Source organism: Equus asinus, chromosome 2 (assembly GCF_041296235.1).
Source record: "Equus asinus isolate D_3611 breed Donkey chromosome 2, EquAss-T2T_v2, whole genome shotgun sequence".
Taxonomy (NCBI): domain Eukaryota; kingdom Metazoa; phylum Chordata; class Mammalia; order Perissodactyla; family Equidae; genus Equus; species Equus asinus.
The window spans coordinates 132,128,096-132,151,176 of NC_091791.1; the positions used below are offsets into that span (position 1 = coordinate 132,128,096).

A 23,081-nucleotide genomic window follows, 5' to 3' on the forward strand; every position below is an offset into this window, starting at 1 on the left:
GGCTTAGCTTTGCTTTCAAGGTGAAACCACTCCTCCCATCTGAGAAGCAGTAAGGCCAAAGGGAAGCCAACAAGGAAAAAATCATTCATATGTTTCTGGTAACAGGTCATATCTGAACGAAACAATGAGAAAACGAATGCAGTACTCCTATCTCCTGGTTTTACGTGACAAACGCTACTTCAGGTAATACTCAGAAATTGATCTAAAAGACGTGTGTATGTGTGTGCATGCATGCACTTAGTCTTTGTTTCATTTATCCTTCTCTTCCCTTACATCATTTTTGACTGCTGTTATAGTTAACAAAAGAAGTGACAGAGCTTTTGCCAAGGCAGTCAGTTGCTAAATAATGACACAAAGGGTTTCTGTGCAGCATTGTCAGTGACAACAATGAGCCTTTTCAGGAATTCAGGAAGCCCACAAAAACCATCCAAGCAGGATAAGAGCACACTACTTTTGATGGTACAGAATAGCACCTGCTTCACCGCTTCATCTTCAATGGCAAAAGTAGTCTGGAACAGACAACTTGTTATATTTAATACAGCATATAACCTTAATTACCCAAAACAGAACAAGAGATTCAATTTTTTATGTAACATTAAAAAAAAAAAATCTGTGAGTAATAATCTTACCCCAACTGTCTATCCTACAAAAGGGTACTCCAAAAAAGTATCTTGCCAATTGTAGGTACTTAATTCAAACTTCAAGTTCAAACTCAGTAACCAACAATTATTGAACCCTACCTGCTATGTGACAGGCAATGTGCCAGGTACTTTCTCATACATGTACTTATTTGGTGTTGCCTGACTGACACTAGAATGTAAACTCCATGAAGGCAGGACTTTACCTCTTTTATTGACTACTATATTCCCAGTCCGTAGAAGAGTGCCAGGCATACAGTAAGTGCTTAATAAAGCACTTTTGCTGAATGGATGAGAGAATAAATGAACGGAAACCACGAACACACATGCATTATTTTCTGTTGATGATTCTGGTTGAAGGGTCAGGGGTTAGCAGTAGAACATATCTCCATAACGTGCCCTTCAGACGAGACACACCACATACTTCCTTTAGGGGGCTCGCTCTCTGAACAGAAAGTAGTTTGCCTAGGCAGGTGTAAGCTCTTTTACCAACTGGTCTCTCTGCCCCCAATTTCAATACAAATCTTACACCACTACCACATTAAATGTACAATTTTCACTACATCATTTCTCTCCTTGAGGAGGAAGTAAAACATTTCCTGACTTCCCCTGCTAATCCAAATGTGAACTCTTTAAGAATAGGGTTGTGCTTTCAAACTTGCCCCAGCAGATAGCAAAATACATACACATCACAGACAGCCACAGTAGACACTAAATAAATGTTCGCTGAACTGAAAGAAATGTTAGCCTCTACATAGCCTGGTCTTATTTTCCAAATCTAATTCTCATTACAGGCCCTCAACTTAGAATATTTTTCTTTTAGACAATCTGCTCCTTTTGTATATTGCCATCCTTAAACCGCTCTGAACACATCACATCAGAGGGAGACAGTTAATGAACAAATATTTTGAGCTTTTGGAAGAAGGAGCTGCCTGGAAATCACAAGTTATGCTAAAATTAACAAATCTTTAATCAGACATACATTTGACTTAAGTGGATCAATAGAGAAAACAAAGCAAGAAAACTATGTTATAATTATATTCTAAAAGGCAAGGTGTAAATAAAAACTTTACTGCATTTTTCAGCTCTCCAACAACATCTTTTTTAACTTACATGGAAGCCTACTATAAGACTTTTGCACATTCACCTCTCAGCCTACTTTTTAGGAATACTTTATGTATGAAAGTAGTAGACAACCAGTCATCTTCAAACCAACCTTTGTATTCCAAATAGACTGTTTTAATCATTGTCTCAAAAAAAAAAACAACAACAAAAAAAACCCAACTCAAAAAACCCCATCACTAAGCCTTTGTTCATGCTGTGTGTTCTTTTCTCCCCACCCCAGGTTTAGAAACCCTTCCTGGATATTTTCTGACGGAATCCTGCCCATCCTTCAACTCAAGTACCTGCTTCCCTGCTGCCCTAGCTACTCAGGTCATCAAAGTCACTGCTGCCTTTGAACGGCCCAAGCATTTACTGTCTGTGCCATTGTTTGGAACTGCGCACATAATCCTTTTTACCAGTAGTTACCATATTTACTGTTACAGACACCACTACCCCAAGCATTTACTGTCTGTACCATTGTCTGGAACTGCGCACATAATCCTTTTTACCAGTAGTTACCATATTTACTGTTACAGACATCACTACCCCAAGCATTTACTGTCTGTGCCATTGTTGGAACTGCGCACATAATACTTTCTTACCAGTAGTTGCCATATTTACTGTTACAGACATCACTACCCCAAGCATTAAGTTCACAGGGGAGGAAAAAGCTTCATACATCTCTGTACGTATCCCTTCTGAGCACAGTATCTTGCTCACTGGTTGATGGTTTTTTAAACAATATATTAAATTTGTTAATATTAAGTGTCCCCCTCCCCACCAACACCTTGAGACATCGTTTGAACACAATAGACCCCTTTAAACAAAATCAATGGATTCAGGCTAGGGGACAAAAGAGCTGAGTTTTAGTCATTTTGTTACTGCCATAAACTTGGCATGTGACTTTGGACTAGGCACGTGACATTTTAGTTTCCATCTCTGTGCCAATCTTAAAGAACTGTGCGGATTAAATGAGATGAATGTAAAATTGCTCTTCAACTGTCAAACACTGTATAAATGTAAGGTATTATTATTATCCATTGGTAATCAATCAAGCTACACAGGTGGTATATTTCATTATATTTAGCAAATAGTTTCCATTGCTACTGTAGCAAACTTAAGCTGTATTTGAATAAAATACTAGCTGAAAGGAAATAATTTCCAAAGCCCAGTAAGTAGAACTATAAAAACAATTTAACGTTTATGAGGAGGCATTTTTGCCAGACCATATGCACTCATTCCTCAACAAGGCTACTGAACTGGTCTCCCTATTTTTGCACCTGCTCTACTATAGTCTGTGTTGAGCACAGCAGCTAAAGTGATCCTTTTAAAACTTACATCAGACCACGTCACTTTTCTGCCTAATACCTCCAAGGGCTTCGCAACTCAATGCAAGGTCCTCATGATGGTCTCTAAGGCCTTCTCTTAGCTGGCCCCCCACTACCTCTGTGCTCTCATCCTTCCTCCTCCTCTCCCGGCCCACTCTGCTTCATCTCACCTGCCTCCTTGCCAGGCAAGCTCCTGTTCTGTGGTTCCATATCCCTGGAATACTCTGCTCCCATACATATGCATGGCTGGCTCCTTCACTTCTTTGAGGCTTCTGTTCAAATGCTACCTTTTTAGGAGAAGTCTTCCCTAACCACCCAATATGAACAGCAATACCTTCCCACCCCAGATACTCCCTTTCCTTCTTCTCTGTTTCAATGTTCTTCTTAACATTTACACCACGGACACACTGTGTCAGCACAAGGAAATCTGTTCCCTCACAGTTCTGCCTCTTGAAGGGAAGCTTCATGAATGCAGAGACTTGATCTGTTTCGTTCACTACTACATCCAGAATGGTGCCTCGTACAGACTAAAAACAATACTTATTGAGCAAACGGTGAGTGTATCTCTCTACTAAACAGATGGGCAGACGTACTCACCCAGCAAAGCACGAATTCAGCCTGAGAAGCAGCTACATCTTTCCCTACTTAGTAGCATATACTTCAGAAGGAACACATTTCACTGTTAAGGAATACATTTCTAAATGATGTTTTTCACTCTGAGAAGAATCCAGTCATTCAAAAATACTCATTCAGCAAATATTTATTGACATCTTACCACGTGCCAGATAAGGTAGTAGGTGCAGTGGAGAGAAACATGAGTAAGTCCCTGTCTCTGCCCTTCAGGAATATATTCTTTGACCAAAAATACTGCACATGAGATTTCAGGATAACATTGCCTATGTATACTTTAGATGGGATTTTCTTCCTGAACAATTGGCATGCTTCCTACAATAAAGACAATGAGAGTTATGTAACTAAACAGCTACCAAGCCTGGCTGTGCATTTGAAAAAAAACTTTTTCAGTTCCATTTCAGACCTAATGAATCAGAATTGAATCTAATACAGTCCAGTCTTTAAGCCAGCATTTAGAAAAGACTGATATAACCCACTGTATTTCTCTTTGATTTAACTGCTAGAAAGTTCAGAACATCTGAAGAGAAATTTCTTCTCGTTTTACTTTACTTTTTAAAATCAATTTTATTCATTTAAAAAAAATCAATTTTATTACAATCATTTTGAATGCATAGTTTGATGAGTTTGACAAGTGTATACATCCATGTAACCACACCACAGTCAAGATATGAAAGATTTCTATCACCGAAAAGTTCCCTGTGACTCTTCACAGTCAACTCCACCCTGACCTCTGCAACCACTAATTGGTTTCTGTTGTTATAGATTAGTTTTGCCTTTCCTATATACATTATAAACTCTGTACTATGTCGCTATAATTTCTGCCTTAGTCTGACAATTAGTGTTTGGGTGGTCTGTCTCTGTCATTAATATTTAATGTGGGTATCTCGCGGATAGCACACAGTTGGGTCTTGCTTTTTTAACCAGTCTGACAATTCATGCTTTAATTGGAGCATTTAGACCATTTACATTTAATGTAATTATTGATATGACTGAGTTCAACTCTACCATCTTACTATTTGTCCCATCTGTGGTTCCCTTTTTCTTCTTTTCTTGCCTTCTTTTGGATTAGCTGGGCTCTTTTTAGCATTCCACTGATCTCTACTATTGGCTTCTAGCCAGAGGTTGGCAAACCTTTTTTTTTAAAACTCAATTTCAGGTTTTGAGAGCCATATCGCTTTTGTTGTAAATATTCAATTTTGCCACTGTAATTCAAAAGCAGTCATAGGTAATATGTAAATGAGTAGGCATAACTGTGTTCCAATTAAATTTTGTTTACAAAAACAGGTAGAGAGCCAAATTTAGCCTGTGGGCTAAAGTTTGCCAGCCTCTGCTTGAAGTTTGTTTGTTTGTTTTTAATGGCTGTTCTAGGATTTGCAACGTTTCTTTAACTTGTCACAGTCTACTTTCAAATAATATTGAGTGCTTCATTTATAACGTAAGAAACTTATAGTAGTATATTTCCATTTTCTTTCTCACATCCTTTCTGCTATTATCTTTCCTCTACATGCATTATAAGCTCCACAATACACTATTTTTATTTTTGCTTTAAATAATTATCTTTTAAAGAAGCTTAAAAGTGAGAAACAAGTCTTTTACATACATCTGCATGTTTACCATTGCTGGTACTATTTATTCCTTTGTGCAGATCCAACCTTCCATCTGGTATTTTCCTTCTGCCTAAACAACTTGCTTTATTTGTTATAATGCTAGTCTACTGGCAAAGAATTTTCCTTGCTTTGTTTGCCTAAGATGATTTATATTTAGCTGTTATTTTTGAAAAATACATTTTCTGGACATAGAATTCTGATAGGGTTTTCCCCCCAACATTTAAAATGTCTTTCCATTATCTTCTGGCTTGCATAGCTTCTGACAAGAAGTCTGCTGTCATTCTTATTTTTGTTCCTCTCTACTTAATGTACTTTGTTTTTTCTGAATATTTTAAAGATTTTTTTTAAACCACTGGTTTTCAAATTTTTTATTTTACTTTGGTATGGCTTTGTGTTGTCCTGGTTAGCGTTTGTTTAGCTTCTTAGACCTGTGAGTTTATGTGTTTCATCAAATTTGGCAAGTCTGGGGGCATCAATTCTTCAAATTAATTTTTGTTTCCTTTTCTCTCTTCTTTCCTTCTGAGACTCTAGATACACATAAATCTTAGACATCATGCCACTGTCTCAAAGATCACTGAAGCTATATTCATTTTTTTGGTCTCTTTTTTATTTGTAGTAATTTTGGATAATTTCTCTCTAACATCAAGATCACTAATCGTTTCTTCCGTTGTGTCTAATCCACTGTTAATTCCATCAAGTGAAATTTTGATTTCAGATATTTTTTCATCTCTAAACGTTCCACTTTGTTCTTTTTTACGTCTTCCATTTCTCTCCTCATAATGTTCATTTTTTCCTTGAAATCTTTGAGTATACTTAAAATATTTATAGTAACTGCTCTAAAGTCCTTATCTGGCAAGTTCATTATCTTGGGGGGCGGGTCCCGTTTCTACTGACTGGTTTTTCTCCTGGTTATGGTCTTTCACCCATTATCGTCAGAAGAATTCTCTGTTCACCTACTAATTTTTAACCGGATACCAGATACTGTAAATCTTACGTTCTTGAGTACTCAATTTTGTTGTAATCCTTTAGAAAGTGTTGGACTTGATACTGGCAGGTAATTAACTTATTTGCAGACAGCCAATCATTCTGAGGTTTATTTTAGAGTTTTTATTTATGGAGAGCCTAGAGTAACCCCTCCTCTAGGGCTAGTTTAGCCCCACTCTTCAAGCAGGACCCTTCTAAAGTCCCTCTTGAATGCTCCAATGTATTCAACAAGGTCTCTCTCCTCTGGTTGGTTGAAATTATTAAAATTCTCAAACTTGTGTAATCTTTGGGAATTACTTAGCTTATAGCTCCCCCCAAATTTTCTTTCCCAGACAGCAGTTCTTTGTGTAGCTTTGTAAGATTTCACCCTATGAATGCAGAGATGGATGTTTAGCCAAAGACTCAAGGAGACTCCTTTACAATTTCTTGAGCTCTTTTCATCACAGCTCCTGCCTCTCTAGGACTCTACCTTGTAAATTCTAGCCATTTTGTCTGTCTCAATCTCCAAATTCTGTCTCTTCAACTAAGTAAGACTTCTGGGGTCTGTTTAGGTTCCTCCTCCTTATGCTGCAGTCTGGAAACCGTCTCCGGGTAGAAAGCTTGGTTGATTATAGGGCCCACCTCATCTTTTTCCCTTCTCTCTGGGCTCAGAGTCTTGCACTGCTTGTTGTCTAGTGTCTGAAAACAGATGTTTCATAAATATTTTCCAGTTTCCTAGTTGTTTTTGGTGAAGGGCAAGTCCCATAGCAGTGATTTCTTCCTGGGCAGAAGTGGAAATATGCCTTTAAAGTTCTTATCTTTTGTTCATTGTTTTGACTTTATATCATAAGCTGCTTCAAATCCTTTTTTGAAATAGATGGAATATAAATAATATTAGGATTTTAATTAGTTAAGCTAAATCTGAATTCCTGTGGCAGAATTTGAAGCAAATGGAATTCTTTAAATGTTGGAATGAGGATAGCTCCTCTAAGTTTTACTTTATCTGAATAAAATATTCCACCTTATACCTGAGGTATAAAAAATCCTAGTATATAGCCACTGAACTTACTACTTCCAAGGTTTTATTTAAAATGTGCAAATGCTACAATTCTCAAGAATAGTTCCAGGAATACTAAAACGATTTAATTTTGGTTTTGGTTTGTTTTCAACTTCACTCCAAGCCATAGACAACAGTACAACAGATTAGGCAGCAAGATTACTTTTAAGGAGGTAGTTATATTTAGACTTATTTTAGTGCAATCTCAAGTTATAGAAAACAAACAATTGAAGGCATACAGCTTTTCATTCAGCTTACTTTAAAAACATTCTAGCCTTTCTTCTGTAAGCAAAGCACAGAAAAGATGACTCATTCAAGTGACTGATTATAAATGGCAATCATCAGGGCAGATGTAAGTCATTTTGGTTTAATCAGGCCATTAATTATTAGGGTTTATCAATTAGTTTTATTGAAGGCAAGGGAGCTTCAATGAATAGTAGGGCATTGATTTTAACTGAGACCTTTTCTCAAAGAAAATACAAATGAGGTGTGTAGAATCCAGAAATTACAGGTCCTTTTCATACCACTAAAAAGAAATACACTTCTAATGTAAAACACAAGCCTTTAGTGAAAAATCAAATTAACTCTAATCCCCTTTGCATTACATATGAAATATCATGTTTTGGTGTTCTGTAACTTGAGGTTTGGTTTTAATCCATCTTGACCAAGAGGTCAATATCACATTGGAGAAAATGAGATAAAGTATAACGCAAAGTGACTATTTTTAATATCAGATATTTCTTATCTTATTTCATTTTAGAAAAAAATTTAGTCATTTTATGCAGACAGGGTTTTTATAGGAGTCAAGATAGATTCCTGTTTGTCACATCCTCTCAGAGCAAGCAGAGATGGCATGGACAGCGTGTGAGTGTGAACGTGTGCATGTGTGTGCTGTATGACATACAAGCTTAAGGGTGATATCTGATCTTCCCACATTGACAAGGTTGTTATAAGAATTAAGTGAGACTGTGCTTAGCAGTGCCTCTCACAGAGCTGGGGCTCAGTGAATTGAATGAATAAAACTAAATTTTAGAAACATTTTGTAAACTTGAGTGCACTACGTATACTGGAAGCTACTGCTTTCTAGAATTGGTAATGACAATGACTCAGCCTAGGAAGTCAGGATGTGGATCATCTAATACACTGGACTAGACCCAAATGCTAAATAAGGTTCACTTTAATTATATAAGCTCCACCTGAAGGCAGGCTTCTTCCAGAATGGCAAGTGCTGTTCAGCTGGGATCACAGAAGAGTTAACAATTACCCAATCACAACAAGTGTCTCCTGTCACAATGTTTTCCCACTCATTCAGTGAGATTTCACAGTAAGCTGGGCTTTTTAACAATGATGTAATGTAATGCAGCAGTGACAGCCCACGTAGATAACAGGTAGTTATGATGCAATTCTGTTTAATAAATTGAAGCACTTAGAAGGTTATTAGAAAAATACCAAGGAGTTGTAAGAATGGAAGAATTTACAAATGGGGGTCTCATGTCATGCAGAAAATAGTAGGTGGTTTTCTACAGGAGGCTGTAACTGAATAAAAATCAGCTTCAAAATGTCTTTAAAAATTAAACATAAACTTACCATATAACGTTTGTAGTCACTTTCCTATTCTATCTTTGAGACAGTATGAAACATCAGTTAATTACACTGATCATATACTATGTATCAATGATAAAATGGTTATTTGTTCTCAAAACTGATATGGACTAGATGATCTGATGCACTGTGATCACAAATATTTAAAGACAGATACTAACCACTCCCAAGTATCTACTCAAGAGAAATGCAATCGGAGAACCAAATAAAGACTTGTATATGAATAGCAGCATTATTCAAAATAGCCCCAAACTGGATACAATCCAAATGTCTCTCTACTAATAAATAGATGGATAAAATGTGATATATCCATACAATGGAACATTATTCAGCAATAAAAAAGGAATGGACTGCTAACACATGCAACAAGTACATGAATGAACCTTAAAAACATTATGCTAAGTCAAAGAAGTGAGATATAAAAGATTTTACATTGTGTGATTCTATTTATATAAAATATCTAAAAAGGCAAATCTATAAAGTCAGAAAATAGATTAGTGGTTCCCTGGGGCTGGAAGCAAGGATCGATTGCAAATGGGCATGAGGACTCTTTTTTGGGATGATGGAATAATTTAAAATGGATTATTGTGATAGTTGCACAGTTCTATAACTTATTAAAAATCCCTGAATCATATACTTAAAATGGATGAATTTTATGATAGGTAAGTTATATATAAATAAAGCTGTTTAAAAAAATCAGCCTCAAAACATATTTTCACTTATTAACTCCTCCATAGTTTTTTAGGTGCTTTCTGGTCCCATGGTCTCTTTCCTACTCTATTCATAACAAAATATGAAACATCAGTTAATTACACTCGTCATATGGTAAAATGGTTATTCCTTCTCAAAACTGATACACACTAGAAAGCCTGATTGTCATCATAAATATTTAAAGAAAGATACTAATTTTTCAATGTCACTTCTGTGTGTTTCAGATTATTTCCCAAAATAGTCCACTAAGGTTATATACATAAATGCAAAAACAACTGGTTCAAACATGAAAAATTTGGTCAATGAACCATAGTTGCCTCAGTAACCTCCAGTAACTGCTCTGCTCTGCTCTGATTTTCAGGCTGGACTGACTCATTTTTTTTTTTTTCCACTGAATTGACCAAATTGACTGTGGAAATTGGTATCATGTTGAGACAACCCATGTTGCCACCCATAACCGCCTCATGCAAGAAACTGTATCTTTACACATGCTGCATCAATTAGCCATTAAACAATCCACATAAACAGCATCAAGCTGAAGCTTGCTAATAAAGCCCAGAGCTTCAAGAGCATGTGCTTTCTGCAGCTCCTCACAAAAGGCTCCTCTGCCCACCACCCAGGCCCCGCCCTCAACACATCAGGGGGCAGAGTGGGAGGTTACCCTCAGTCAGGCTAGGGCTGGGCGCCAGGGCACTGTTCAAAACAGATACAAAAAAACTCTTTCATAAAACTACAGTTGGAGTTACCCAGTGTGCTTTGTATAGGGATCTATATGTCAATATCCTGGTAGGATTAGTTCCAAAGAAAATTGCAACTTCTGTACATGCTACTATATACACTTTCTTTTTTCAGGAAAGGAAAACCATGCAAATTGAGAATTCTTTTTTTGAGTGATCTATTCACATCAAGTGATGGTGATATCCTACTTTGGCTCCCTTTTGGTTTCCATTTTGTTTTATACTTAGAATATTTAATTTGTTCTGTGCTTTTATGTGTAAACCTCACTTCATGTTTTTAGAAATAGGCATGGTACAATTCTTAAGGAAATGTGAGTTGAGTTTTAAAATAAGGCATGTGGCTCTGTTGTGGGATCATAACGGAAGCAGAAATAAACTTCTCTTCAACTTTTCCCCCTCTATAAAGCAATTACACTGTTTTGCTTGAATGCCAGGAAGCCACTTTCAGTTTACCAGGAGCCAGAGGAGACATTAGCAGGTCTCCACTCTAGTAAACTCTTCTAGCACTGTGCCAGGGTGCTTTAGCAACCTTCTTTCATTATGCTTAATTGTCTTATGAAAAGACAACTAATATATCTATCTAGTTATTTCTTGGGGACTGCATTCTAATGAATGAGAACAGCAGGTACAATTAAATATAGACTATGCTGACATTCTGCATTATAAATTCATCTGTGCACAACAGGAACACACTTAAGAGAAAACCACAATGAGATATAAAAGTTATTCTAATCACTCCATAACATAATAAAGGGTAGGTCATCCAAATATTCTTGCAAAAGCCTTAAATAAAATTAAGCAGCATAATTAGCCATCCTAAATGACAGTTATTATCTAGAGTCTCATGATTCAGTTCAGAAAGGAGGCAACAAATAAGGTTTTCCTCATTCATGAATGAAAAACGCAAGAGACATGCAGCATTTACAAGGCTAATATCAAGGGCAAAAAGGCCTGGGCTTCCCAGTTCTGCCTTCCCCCAGTGCCTGCATAGCAAGTAAAGGAGGTTCCCTTCACCGTGGATCTCAGATTCCTAGCTGGCAATATGTACTAATTCTTGGTCTATGGGAAACACCACGTGTGGGGAAACAAGTTCCTGAGAGTCAGAAGGAACCTCTATTTTTGCCCTAGCTCTACAACAATCTGCTCCCCCAAGTCTAAGATACTACCAATTGTAAGACTCCTAGTGACTAGAAAACCTTTTCAGTGAAAAAGCAAAGTAAACAACGGAATACTACATTAAATGCAGACATAATCGTAAAACACATTTTTATTGTAGACTTGACTTGGAGGAGCATATCCAGAAGACCAACTCTGATTAATTATTCTCAAGAAATAATACAAATTACAGCAGACAACACTTACTTGCCACTTGCTATATGCCAAGCAGTGGGCTAAATGCATTACTAACAAATGCATTATTATCTCATCTAATTCTCATAAATCTTGGGATAGGTACTATTAACTCCATTTTACAGATGAGCAAATTGTGGCTCAAATTAATGAAATTACTTGCCCAAGGCCACACAACTAGTCTCCAATCCTAACTCTTAAGCCGTAACAAACTATATTATATTTATGAGATAAATTTCATCTGAATTTATGGGCTAGATTTTTATGCCAGCTTTGGCATGAAGAGCTGGCTGATCTTCAGATGTTTTATTTTAGATTTTTCCACTTCTTACAGAAAAGTATATATAGGAGAGCGGTCTGGGGAAGGTTCTATTCTCTCAATCTCTTGCAACTTCTCTTGAGAAACTGTTATTTGAACTCTATCAATAGCTATTATGTACCAGACGCAGTGAGTGCTATGACCTCAAAGAGGTTAAGGATCTAACCCAAGGCCACATAGCTGAGTTGAATTAAGAGTCAGAAGCAGCAATTAAACCTGGGTCTGACACTAAAACTAGAGCTCTCCCGTTAGGCTGCCAATCACTTATTGCCTTTCTTATGACTAAGTTATTTACCTTTTTGGGGCCTTAGTTTCCTCATCTAAAAATGGGGATACGATGATACCTTCCTTGCAAGGTTATCATGAAGCTTGAATAAAATAATGTATACAAAAAATCTAGCATACAGATGGCACAGAGTACACAGAAGGCACTCAATGAACAGTAATATTAATAGCAATAATATTTTTTATTGTACCCAATCCAGAAGGAACTCAGTCCTCCAATAGCAAAAGAATAGATTTGATTTCCATGGTGCTGATCACCTTAAACCATGCCTTTGGAGAAAGAGACAGATGTGGAAAGGTCTTCCAACTGCTAAACATTCTTGGCAGAATATTCTATCTGAGGATAAATACCTTACTCTAAAACTAGAAAGGGGGACAAAGGATGACTTCCAATTAAGACATATTTGGCATACAGTGTCATAAATTAACTGTGATCTCCAACCTCTGCCAAGAGAAGTGACCCATCATACAGCTGTTCTCTCTTTCTCTCTGATGAGCTCCTAAATTTCATGGTTTGCTGAAGAGACAAAGCTATGATCAGAGCTATCTGTGGGGCTTGGTCGATCAAACACTCATCAGACCACATCTTGCAGGGTGCTTAGACAGGGGCTCACCATAAAGGTGAGGCGCTCATTTTAGGGTACCATGAAGACCTGTGAGTCAAACACACAATCATCATATAATCTACTTTAAATCCCAATCCCCAGCAAGATAAATGATTTTAGGCAAGGGGATGGGGGACTAACTACCCTATCCCATTTGTATTCCTTCCCTGTATGACACATGACCTCTTGTCTATCCTCTACTGCTTTCACTGATGAAATTTTCAGACCGGGAAGGGGAGGTGGCCTGCAGGGTAATTTCCCCTGGGTTCCTCACCCTGTTAGAGAGATCCTAAAAGGGATGACTCTGTCTATGATAAATCCTAACACAGATCCATGGGAGAAAGAAAAATTAAGTTCAGGACAACTGTCTCTTAATTAAGTAGACCATTCAAATACAGACAACTATAGAAAGATCACGTTTTTTTTAAATTAAGCCTTTTATTTTCAGATAATTGTAGATTCATGCAGTTGAAAGAAATACTGAGATATCCTGTGTACCTTCTATCCATTTTCTCCCAATGGTGACATCTTGTAAAACTATAATACAACATCATGAACAGGGTACTGACACTACTTGACACTGCCAAGACAGAGAATGTCTCCATCACCATACCCTTTCATAGCCACACCCACTTCTCTCCCACTTCAGCATCTTCTCATTAGCCCCTGGAAACCATTAATCTCCTCTCCATTTCTATAATTTTCTCATTTCAAGAATGTCATAAAAATGGAACCATATAGTATGTAACATTTTATGGTCATTTTTTTCACTCAGCATAATTATATGGAGATCCACCCAGGTTATGTATATCAATAGCTCATTCCCTTTTATTGCTGAGCAGTAGATTATATGGTATGAATGTATCACAGCTTGTTTGACCATCCGCTCACTGAAGGACATGTGGGTTGTTACCAGTTTTGGGCTACGATGAATAAAGCTGCTATAAATATTTGTGTACAGGTTTTGTTTTCATTTCTCTGGGATAAATGCTCAGGAGTGTAACTGCTGAGTCATATGGTAAGCTGCATGTTTAGATTTTTAAGAAATGCCAAATTGTTTTACAGTGGGGCTGTATCATTTCACATTCCTATCGGCAATGTATTAGTGATCTAATTTCCCTGCATCCTTGTCAGTATTTTGTGTTATCACTATTTTTTTCACTTTAGCTATTCTGGTAGGTGTGTAGTACTATCTCACTGTGGTTTTAATTTGCATTTCCTTAGTGGCTAACGATGCTGAACATCCTTTCATGCGCTTATTTGCCATTTGTATATCTTCTTCAGCAGAATGTCTCTTCACATCTTTTGCTCATTTTCTAATTGGATTGTTTTTCTACTGTTGAGTTTTGAGAGTTCTTTATATATTCTACACACATATTCCTTAGAAGAACATTTTTAAGTAATGCTATATGAGGTTTCTTGTCTTTTGAAAATTATTACCACAAATACAGAAATCCTCAGTGATTACCCGAGGCAAAGAGAATGAATGACCAACGTGGGAAAGGAGGCTTAATTTCTAGAGACGTTCACTTGTGTAGATAGTCAGAGCTGGAGAAAAACCAACAACCCAGAGTCATTAAACTAGTTTGTTTACCTCAGTTAATGGGCTACGGCTTTTTTTCCCCCCAAAAGCATAAATGTTCATGAATTATGATTTACCACAGCATTGGCATATGATTAACAGTTAAAGGACAATATTTAAAGGATTTAAAAACAGGAGCCCAGGTGTAATGGTGCTCTCATCACTAGCACTTGCTTAACATAAATGCCGCCCTTTCCAGACACACTATGCAGTCACAAAGCTCAGGGAAGGCGGCCCCACACCTCAGCTCTCTCATCATCACATGTCGCCACATAAAACCAACTGGGGATGGTCCTTTTACGACTTGCCTTGCTCAAACACTAGGCAATTCCTTAAAAAAAAACTCTGGTCCTCTAGATAGCAAAATACGGCTTACATTATTTCAAAACTCACTCTAACCTATAAATAAGCACAAACTGTATAAGTCTCTGCAAAAGAGGTTGTTAGGACAGTTTTGTGCAAATTACATTTTTTCATAAATTCCTTAAAATTAATCAGGTTAGTTTTCTACTGATAGTAATGCTTTCCTATAATTCTTTCCCTAAAGAATCAATTTATCCAGGAAATGATCATTCCCTATTTTTGCCACAAACCCCAATTTTTACATACACAAAGGTATTCTTTTACATTATCAACTTGACATCAAAATTTCTTCTACGATTTCATTCTTCTTTTCTCAATAAATATAATCGAATAATTTGGAATATAATACAAACATTCTTTAAATCTTAAAATTTACACTGATCTCATTTAAAAGGTATTAGCAAATATATGTAACATTTACCTGCCTACACTCTTTTGGATTATCAGCCTCCAATTTTCTTCCAAATTCCTTCCTTAACAAGGATGCCCTTTCATGAGACCTTCTTGTACCCTTTTGGCAACTTCCTGTGGAGCTACAATTATTTCAAAATAAAAAGATTTTTTAAAGAGAATGCCCTTGCTTTCCATCCTAGTTGTGACTCTACGTGTCTTTTTTATAATTCTTTGTTAATGTTAATGCTTTATATTCAGTATACTTTATCGTTTAAAAACCTTTCCCCTTAAAGATGTCTGTTGATTTGATTCTACCAGTCTGGTTTAGAAAGTAACCATTTTCTTACTAAGCCATACTGCTTTCTCAATTATGTGTTTGCATTTCACTCTCATCTTCAGTTCTAAAATATTTCATGTTTCCTAGAATTCCCCACTTTGAAGGAACACAAAATAGTTTATACACGTTAAGCACTCAGAACAGTGCCTGGTACAGAAAGTAAGTGCTTAATAAATATTCATCATTATTACTATTTTCATAGCAAAATCGACTCTTGGGGGTTTCTATCTTTTTCTTTCTTCTCCCTCCCGTATGCCCTCTGATTTGCTTTGTTCCCTTACCTTGGCCAATGCATCATACTTCCTTCAGTCATGGATCACAGCATCCAGAATCCTGGTGCTTGAAGGAAACTGAGTGATCATTTAGCCATCCCTTCACCGTATATATGAGGAAACCGAGGCTCAGAGAGCAGGAGTGACCTGCCTTTCAGGGTCACACAACAAGGCAGGCAGGCAGTGGGACTGAATCGGGAATTCAAATAAAGCTTTATTCCTTCTTAGAAACTGAGCTTTTTAAACTGTCCAAGTCAGGCCATGTCAGTGCTGCAATCTGAAGCTCTTTAATAATATCTGAGGGGAAAAAATGGATTAAGAAAATTTTCTCCAATTTCCAGATCCTCCAAATTGTTGGACAGTGACTTTTAAGTTTCTCTATTACTCCCTCCCCCTCTCTTTTTGACATAGTAGATGTCCTTTAAATCATGAGGGATTTTTTTTTTCAAGCTACTGAGTTGCTAAGCCAAACCTAGGCAGGATTTTCCATGAGCCATGAAACATGGTGATAATAACAGAATCACCAAGATCCTTTGAAAGAATGGTTTGTCTTTTTGGCAGAGGAAATTTCTTTCTAAAGTAGGGCTTCTACCACACTACTAAGTAAGAGAATATGCCTTTTTTCTCTTCCTTTCTTTTTCTTTAAAAGTCTGATTTACGGAGGTATAATTTAGAGTAAAATTAACCCTTTCCAGGTCCTTCTAACAAATGTGTACAGTCATGTAACCATCAAAATCAAGATACAGACCATTTCTAACACCACCCCCAAATTCCCTCATAGCTTTACAGTCAACCCTTACTCTACCCTTGGCAACCACTGACGTATTTTCCATCTTTACAGTTTTGCCTTTTCCAGAATGTCATATTAATGAAATGACACAATAGGTAGTCCTTCAAGTCTGGCTTCTTTCACTCAGCATAAAGCATTTGATACTCATCCACATCGTGTGTATCAGTGGTTTGCTCCCTACTACTGCTGAGTAGTATCCACTGTGTGGATGTACCACAGTTGGGTTGTTTCCAGTTTGGGGCTCTTACGAATAAAGCCGCTAGCACTGGGATTTGCTGATCATGTTGCAGCAAAGTGCCAAACTGTATTCCAAAATGGCTGTACCATTTATATTCCCACCAGCAATGAATCAGAGTTTCAGTTGTTCTGTATTCTTGTCAGCACTTGATATTATCAGTTTTTTCTTTAATTTTAATGAAGGTCTCTCTTTTAACAGAAAAAAAGTAGCAGGAAACATTTTTTAGCATACTGAACTACTGCCGAAAGTTTAAGCAACCTTGATTCCTCTCGTCCTCCTAAAACTCACAAGCAATCCAGCAGAAAATTCTATTGACTCTACACTTAAAATATATCCAGAATCTCACCAATTCTCTCCATCTTCTCCCGTCTTCCTGATCTGAGCTTTTATAACTCACCTGGATTACTGCAGCAGTTTCTAACAGCTGCTTCTACTGTTGCCCACTGACACACTTGCCTCCTCACGGTATCCTGAACACTTCAGGCACATCCTACCTGCCGTCTTCTGCTCTACTCCACCACACACCTAACTGACTAGCAACTCTCCTCCTTCAAAAGCATTTGCTCCAATCTCATCTTCTCTGTGAGGTCTACCTGATGAGCACTGCAACCTACCCTTTGCCTCCCCTAAACTTGATCTAGTTTTTCTTTTCTTCATATTACTAATCACCTCCTAACACACTCTGTACAGTCAGGGGTCACTTAACAACAGGGATACATTCTGAGAAATGCACTATTACACGATTTCATCCTTGTGCGAACAACACAGAGTGTACTTCACAAGCCTAGATGGTATAGCCTACTCCACACCTAGGCTACAAACCTGTACAGCATGTTATTGTACTGAATACTGTAGGTAAACGTAGCACAATGGTAAGGATTTGTATATCTAAACATAAAAAAGGTACAGTAAAAATACAGCATAAAAGATAAAAATGGTACACCTGCATAGGGCACTTACCATGAATGGAGGCTGCAGGACTGGAAGTTGCTCTAGGTCAGTCTGTGAGTGAGTGGTGACTGGATGTGAAGGCCCAGGACACTACTGTACACTGCTACAGACTTTATAACCTCTGTACACTTAGGCTACATTAAATTTATAAAAAAACATTTTTCTTTCCTCAATAATAAATTAACCTTAGCTTACTCTAACTTTTTTACTTTATAAACTCTTAAATTTTTTTTTTCTTTTTTTTTTTTAAGGATTGGCAGCTGGGCTAACAACTGTTGCCAACCTTTTTTTTTTTTTCCCCTGCTTTATCTCCCCAAAATCCCCTGTACACAGTTGTATATCTTAGTTGCAGGTCCTTCTAGTTGTGGGAAACTCTTAAATTTTTTAATACTTTTTGATTCTTTTGTAATAATACTTAGTTTAAAACACAAATACATTGCACAATTGTACACAAATATTTTTTTTCTATCCTTACTCTATAAACATTTTCTATTAAAATTTTTTTTTTTTTTTTTACTTTGTAAGCTTTTTTGTGAAAAACTAAGACACAAACACACACATTAGCCTAGGCCTACACAGGGTCAGGATCATCAATATCACTCTCTTCCACCTCCACGTCTTGTCCCACAGGGAGGTCTTCTGGGGCAAGAACATGTAAAGAACTGTCATCTCCTATGATAACAATGCCTTCTTGAATACTTCCTGAAGGACTTGCTTGAGGCTCTTCCTGAGGAGGTATCACTCTCTTCAGAAATATATCCATGGTGATTTGCTTGGTTTGTTTCTTTTTTTCATCATAGATTTGCTTTTAAGCACATAGTGCACCATGAACATTCCTCTCTATTAACGAAAACCCTTTGGTGTTGGGGTCTATGTTTTCAAGCTTTTTAAGGAGGCTGCTGAAGTCTGCGAAGCTTCTGTTAAACCCTTCATTGTGAATTTTCTTGGAGGTTTTTCTTCTTGTTCTTCTCCTGCAGTTTCCTTTTCTCTTGCTATGATGTTACGATGGTTACAACATCACTAGGCAATAGGAATTTTTCAGCTTTATTATAATCTTATGGGACCACCATCATATATGCAGTCCATTGTTGACTGAAATGTTGTTATGCGGCACATGACCGTATTTACTTACCCAACCCTGCCCTACCCCTGCTAGAATATAAGTTTCATGAGTATAGAAATTTTTTATTTTACATATCGTTGTATTCTAAGGACTTAGACCAGTGCTTGCAACTTAGCAGGTATAAAATAAATAGTTGTGAATGAATAAAATAACAACACTGGCTTTGGCGTCTAATCAAGCACCAGTTGGAAGACTCGTGTTAGGCCAGATTTATAAAAAGGAAAGCAAGGGGTAGAAAACAAAATTTCTAACATGCATGCTGAAACCACAGACTTAGTTTCTCTAAATACAAGTCTATCTGGGCAGGTTTTGCCTTCAAAATAATATAAAAAATATATATATAATATAAAAAATAAGAAATATTAAAAAGGTCTCCTATTAGAGAAAATAAATGAAACTAACCAGGCTCATAAATACAAAAAATATCCTGGGACACTAACTGTCTAGGTTTTTTCTTTCTTATAAACTTCTCCTTCTGTGTAAGATTGCCCCAGCCTGATTGCCAATTTTATTTTCTTAATCTAAGTTCTATTCTCATTACCCTTCCATTTCTATTTTTTATCCTCAGGGAAAGAGAGAGCAGTTACTGCCAGGGCATTCTCACATCTTCCAAAGAAATGGCATAGGTGTTAATCTTGTATTTATGTTTGATGTGGGTAATGATGGCTATGACTGGAGCTGCAGGTTTATTAATATGCAGGGCTCTCACCTCATTAGTGGCGATGTATGTTTTGAAGTTAAGCTGCAATGTTTGCTGTAATGCCGGATCTGGCCTAACAGACTCTCACTGTTCATTTTCTTTGTTTTTACCCAGTCAGTACATGCTATGCTTACAGGGCTCACACATATGCTTTTTTAATAAAGACAATTTTTCCACAGTAGTTAATCTTGGTGGAAGTTTCAAATATGTTTAGTGATTACGTCTTTGTGTGATATCACATGTTTATCCTAGAGAAAAATATTCATAATTTTTGACCCTGTAATACAAAGTATAATAAACTCTCTCCTTGGCTTTATTTGGTATTGGGGTATGCTTATTAATCAGATAAAGTGATTAATTCATAGTTATTATACAATAAAAACATGCTTGAATTATTAGCATTTGATAGTTTATAAAGTACTTTCACATATATCATCTCAACCAATTCTTAAAAAGAACAAAATAATAGTAAAACCTGATTGAATATGATATTCAGTGATCCATTATGAATGGCAACTGTTATACTTCAATTTCTAAAAAAATATACAGTTGACATAATACACTATCGAATAAACTCATCTGTATCAGACTAACGAGCCTCATGGGATGGATGGCTTGTCACTGCTTGTCACTCAGATTTCATTCTACCCTACAGTCTTCACTGGATATGCACCATAGGAAAGATTCTAGATTTTCAACAGCTTGTTTAGAAGTACAAGACCCTTGTTTTCAGGGGCAGCATTTGGTAGGGAAGAAAATGATGATCAGAGGAGAACATGGGTACTGAGCCCAAGACAAAGGAGAAAGAGCCTTAGATCCCTCAGCAGTAATTCTCTTTCACCATCTTCTTTTCACTCTCTATTTTCTCAAGGCACCAGGACCAGGCCCCCCTTCCTGCAGAAGGACACCTCTCTTTGATTTGACAATGTGACACATATTCAGATAGAATTCCCATCATCATTCATTTAGAGAAAGCAAAAATGAGTATATGTGCTTGTAAGAAGATACAGCAATCAGCTTATATAGTAAAAGTGTATAAACAAGTATATTACCTATTTAATTGCCTTAGCTGAACTTAAAAGCTCTGATCTTTAATTGCCTGATTGAACTGATCTAAAAAGCTACAATTTTTTAATCAAGGAGAAAATTAAATGGCTTTTTGATAAATAAAAAGGCATCTTTAATCTTATTTTTATGGAATCCAAGTTATTAAGTATGGACAAAAAGCTCTAAAATATTACGTTAACTACTCAATCTGGAGTAAAATTCTTATTACAGTGCTTTACAAAAGTCTTCAGGGACATCTGGCTTCTTCCACCTTTCAATAAAAACACATGCTTTTAAATCCAGAAGGTAAAAGTTTCCATGAATAACCAGGAAACTCAAAAGCTTAGCATATAAATATATTTAATGAGGTGCCTTAGCACAGCATATTATTTCTATAGTTGGGTATCCCTAACTACCAGTAAATAACCATTCCTCTGCACTGTAATTCCTTAGTGTTTCCATCTAGACAGATGCAGATGCACAGTCACTCACTGGTATTTATTTAAAAATGAAATCCTTTGAGAGGGTTTGCTGGTCCACTACCACCGCCCCCTCTCAGGCCCTGGCAGATATCTTCTTTCCATAACTAGTTGCATTTTATAGCAGGTTACTCTCTGTGGGAATTGGGCTGGCCAGCACAGACTGAAAAGAGAAGTACAGGCTCAGGATTCCTTTTTGAAACCTCTATGTTCTCAATTTGGTCAAACCTTTAAGACCCTGGTATGTCACTGATCAAAGAACGCTTTCTTAGCCCGAGTTGCATCCAGAGCTTGGAAGAAGGACCTGGTTAATCACACTTGCACACGGTGATTACAGTGTGGTTGTACTGAGAATCTGACAAACAGCTTAGACTTTATTTTTAGATCCAGACATAAATCTATATGAAACAGGTCTATCAAGATCCCATTTCAAAAGAAAAATTTAATTATTTCTTCAAAACAAAGAGTAAAACTAAAACCAAATAATTTAGATACAGGAAATACTAGAGGTATACCTACTTATCAGCATGATTTCTGATTTTAAAGAAGAAAAACAAAGATGATTGCAGAATAACTAAACAGTATTTCCCCATCCACTATAGTCCTTAGTGCTACTAGATTCCTCACAGAAAGCTAAGGCTAGTGAGAATTCATTACAAGCCAAAATGATGCTGTATGCCCAGAGTACAGGATGGTCCTAAGGATCACTTTAATAATAACATTTGCATTTCCACGGCAAGGTCCTTTTAATGAAGGGATGCTATTGAGAATTGATGACTTCCTTGAGTTCCTTTGTTAAATGGATAGCAGATGTTCACAAAAATCAATAAAATGACAAGAATTGACCACTGTGTTAATTCCTATTAAAATGGCTATAACCACTTTATGGGTTGATGAGGGGGGGAGGTAGGAGTACAGGGAATAGAAACAATATAAGTCATATTATGTTAAATACTATTCTCTCTTAATCTTGGTGGTGTTCTCTCACCCACCAGATGTGTTTACATGCTGACTTACACCCAAGAAGAGTAATGCTAACACAACTCAGCTCACTTTCCCTGCATCTACATTTGGCACCAACTATACTCTAGAAATAGAGTAGACCGGCTTTAAAGAAAAATTTGGTTTATGATTCCATTTAATCAGCATAAACACTCAAGAACTGAATTGATATTTTACTTGTCACATCTATATACCCTCTTCAAAAGAGGCAGGAGGATTTAAGAAGAAATTTGGAATCACTAGGATATTAAAACCACCCCAAACAAAAACAACCCTTAGTGACAGATGTGATACTACAATTGAAGACATCAGTTGTTTTCTTTCATAGTTGATACCTTTTCTAAAAAAACTTTCCTTTAATCACATCTAATGCATATGCTGTTGCATTCCCCAATGTGCATAAAGCTAGGCCAAGCAGATGTGTAAAATGAAACAGTACTGTTAGTAACATTAGGCCCTGAAGGTGCTTTATTATAGTCTGTTTCTTTTTGCTCCAAATGAATTCAGACATTTTAGGAACATTAAAAAAAAGCAAAGGGAGGTTCCTTTTGCAACATTCAACAGTTAATCTGTTATTCTCTCAAGTGCTCTGTTAATAGACTAGGAGACTAATTTCTGATGCTTTCACTAATTCCTTCTATAAAGTTTCACTCTCACGGTATGTGAAGCAATCTCTTAAAGAACAGTGTATGATGATATAAGAAATATTAATGAAAGAAATGGGGGGCCTGGGGCTGGCCCCGTGGCCGAGTGGTTAAGTTCATGCGCTCTGCTGCAGGCGGACCAGTGTTTCGTCGGTTCGAATCCTGGGCGCGGACATGGCACTGCTCGTCAGACCACGCTGAGGCAGCATCCCACATGACAC

General features: G+C 36.9%; 1 protein-coding gene across 21 annotated transcripts in view; it reads right to left on the minus strand.

Moving 5' to 3' along the window:
• Window positions 1-23,081, minus strand: part of MAP2K5 (mitogen-activated protein kinase kinase 5) — a 237,867-nt gene that overhangs the window by 111,570 nt on the left and 103,216 nt on the right. The gene's annotated exons all lie outside the window — the stretch shown is intronic.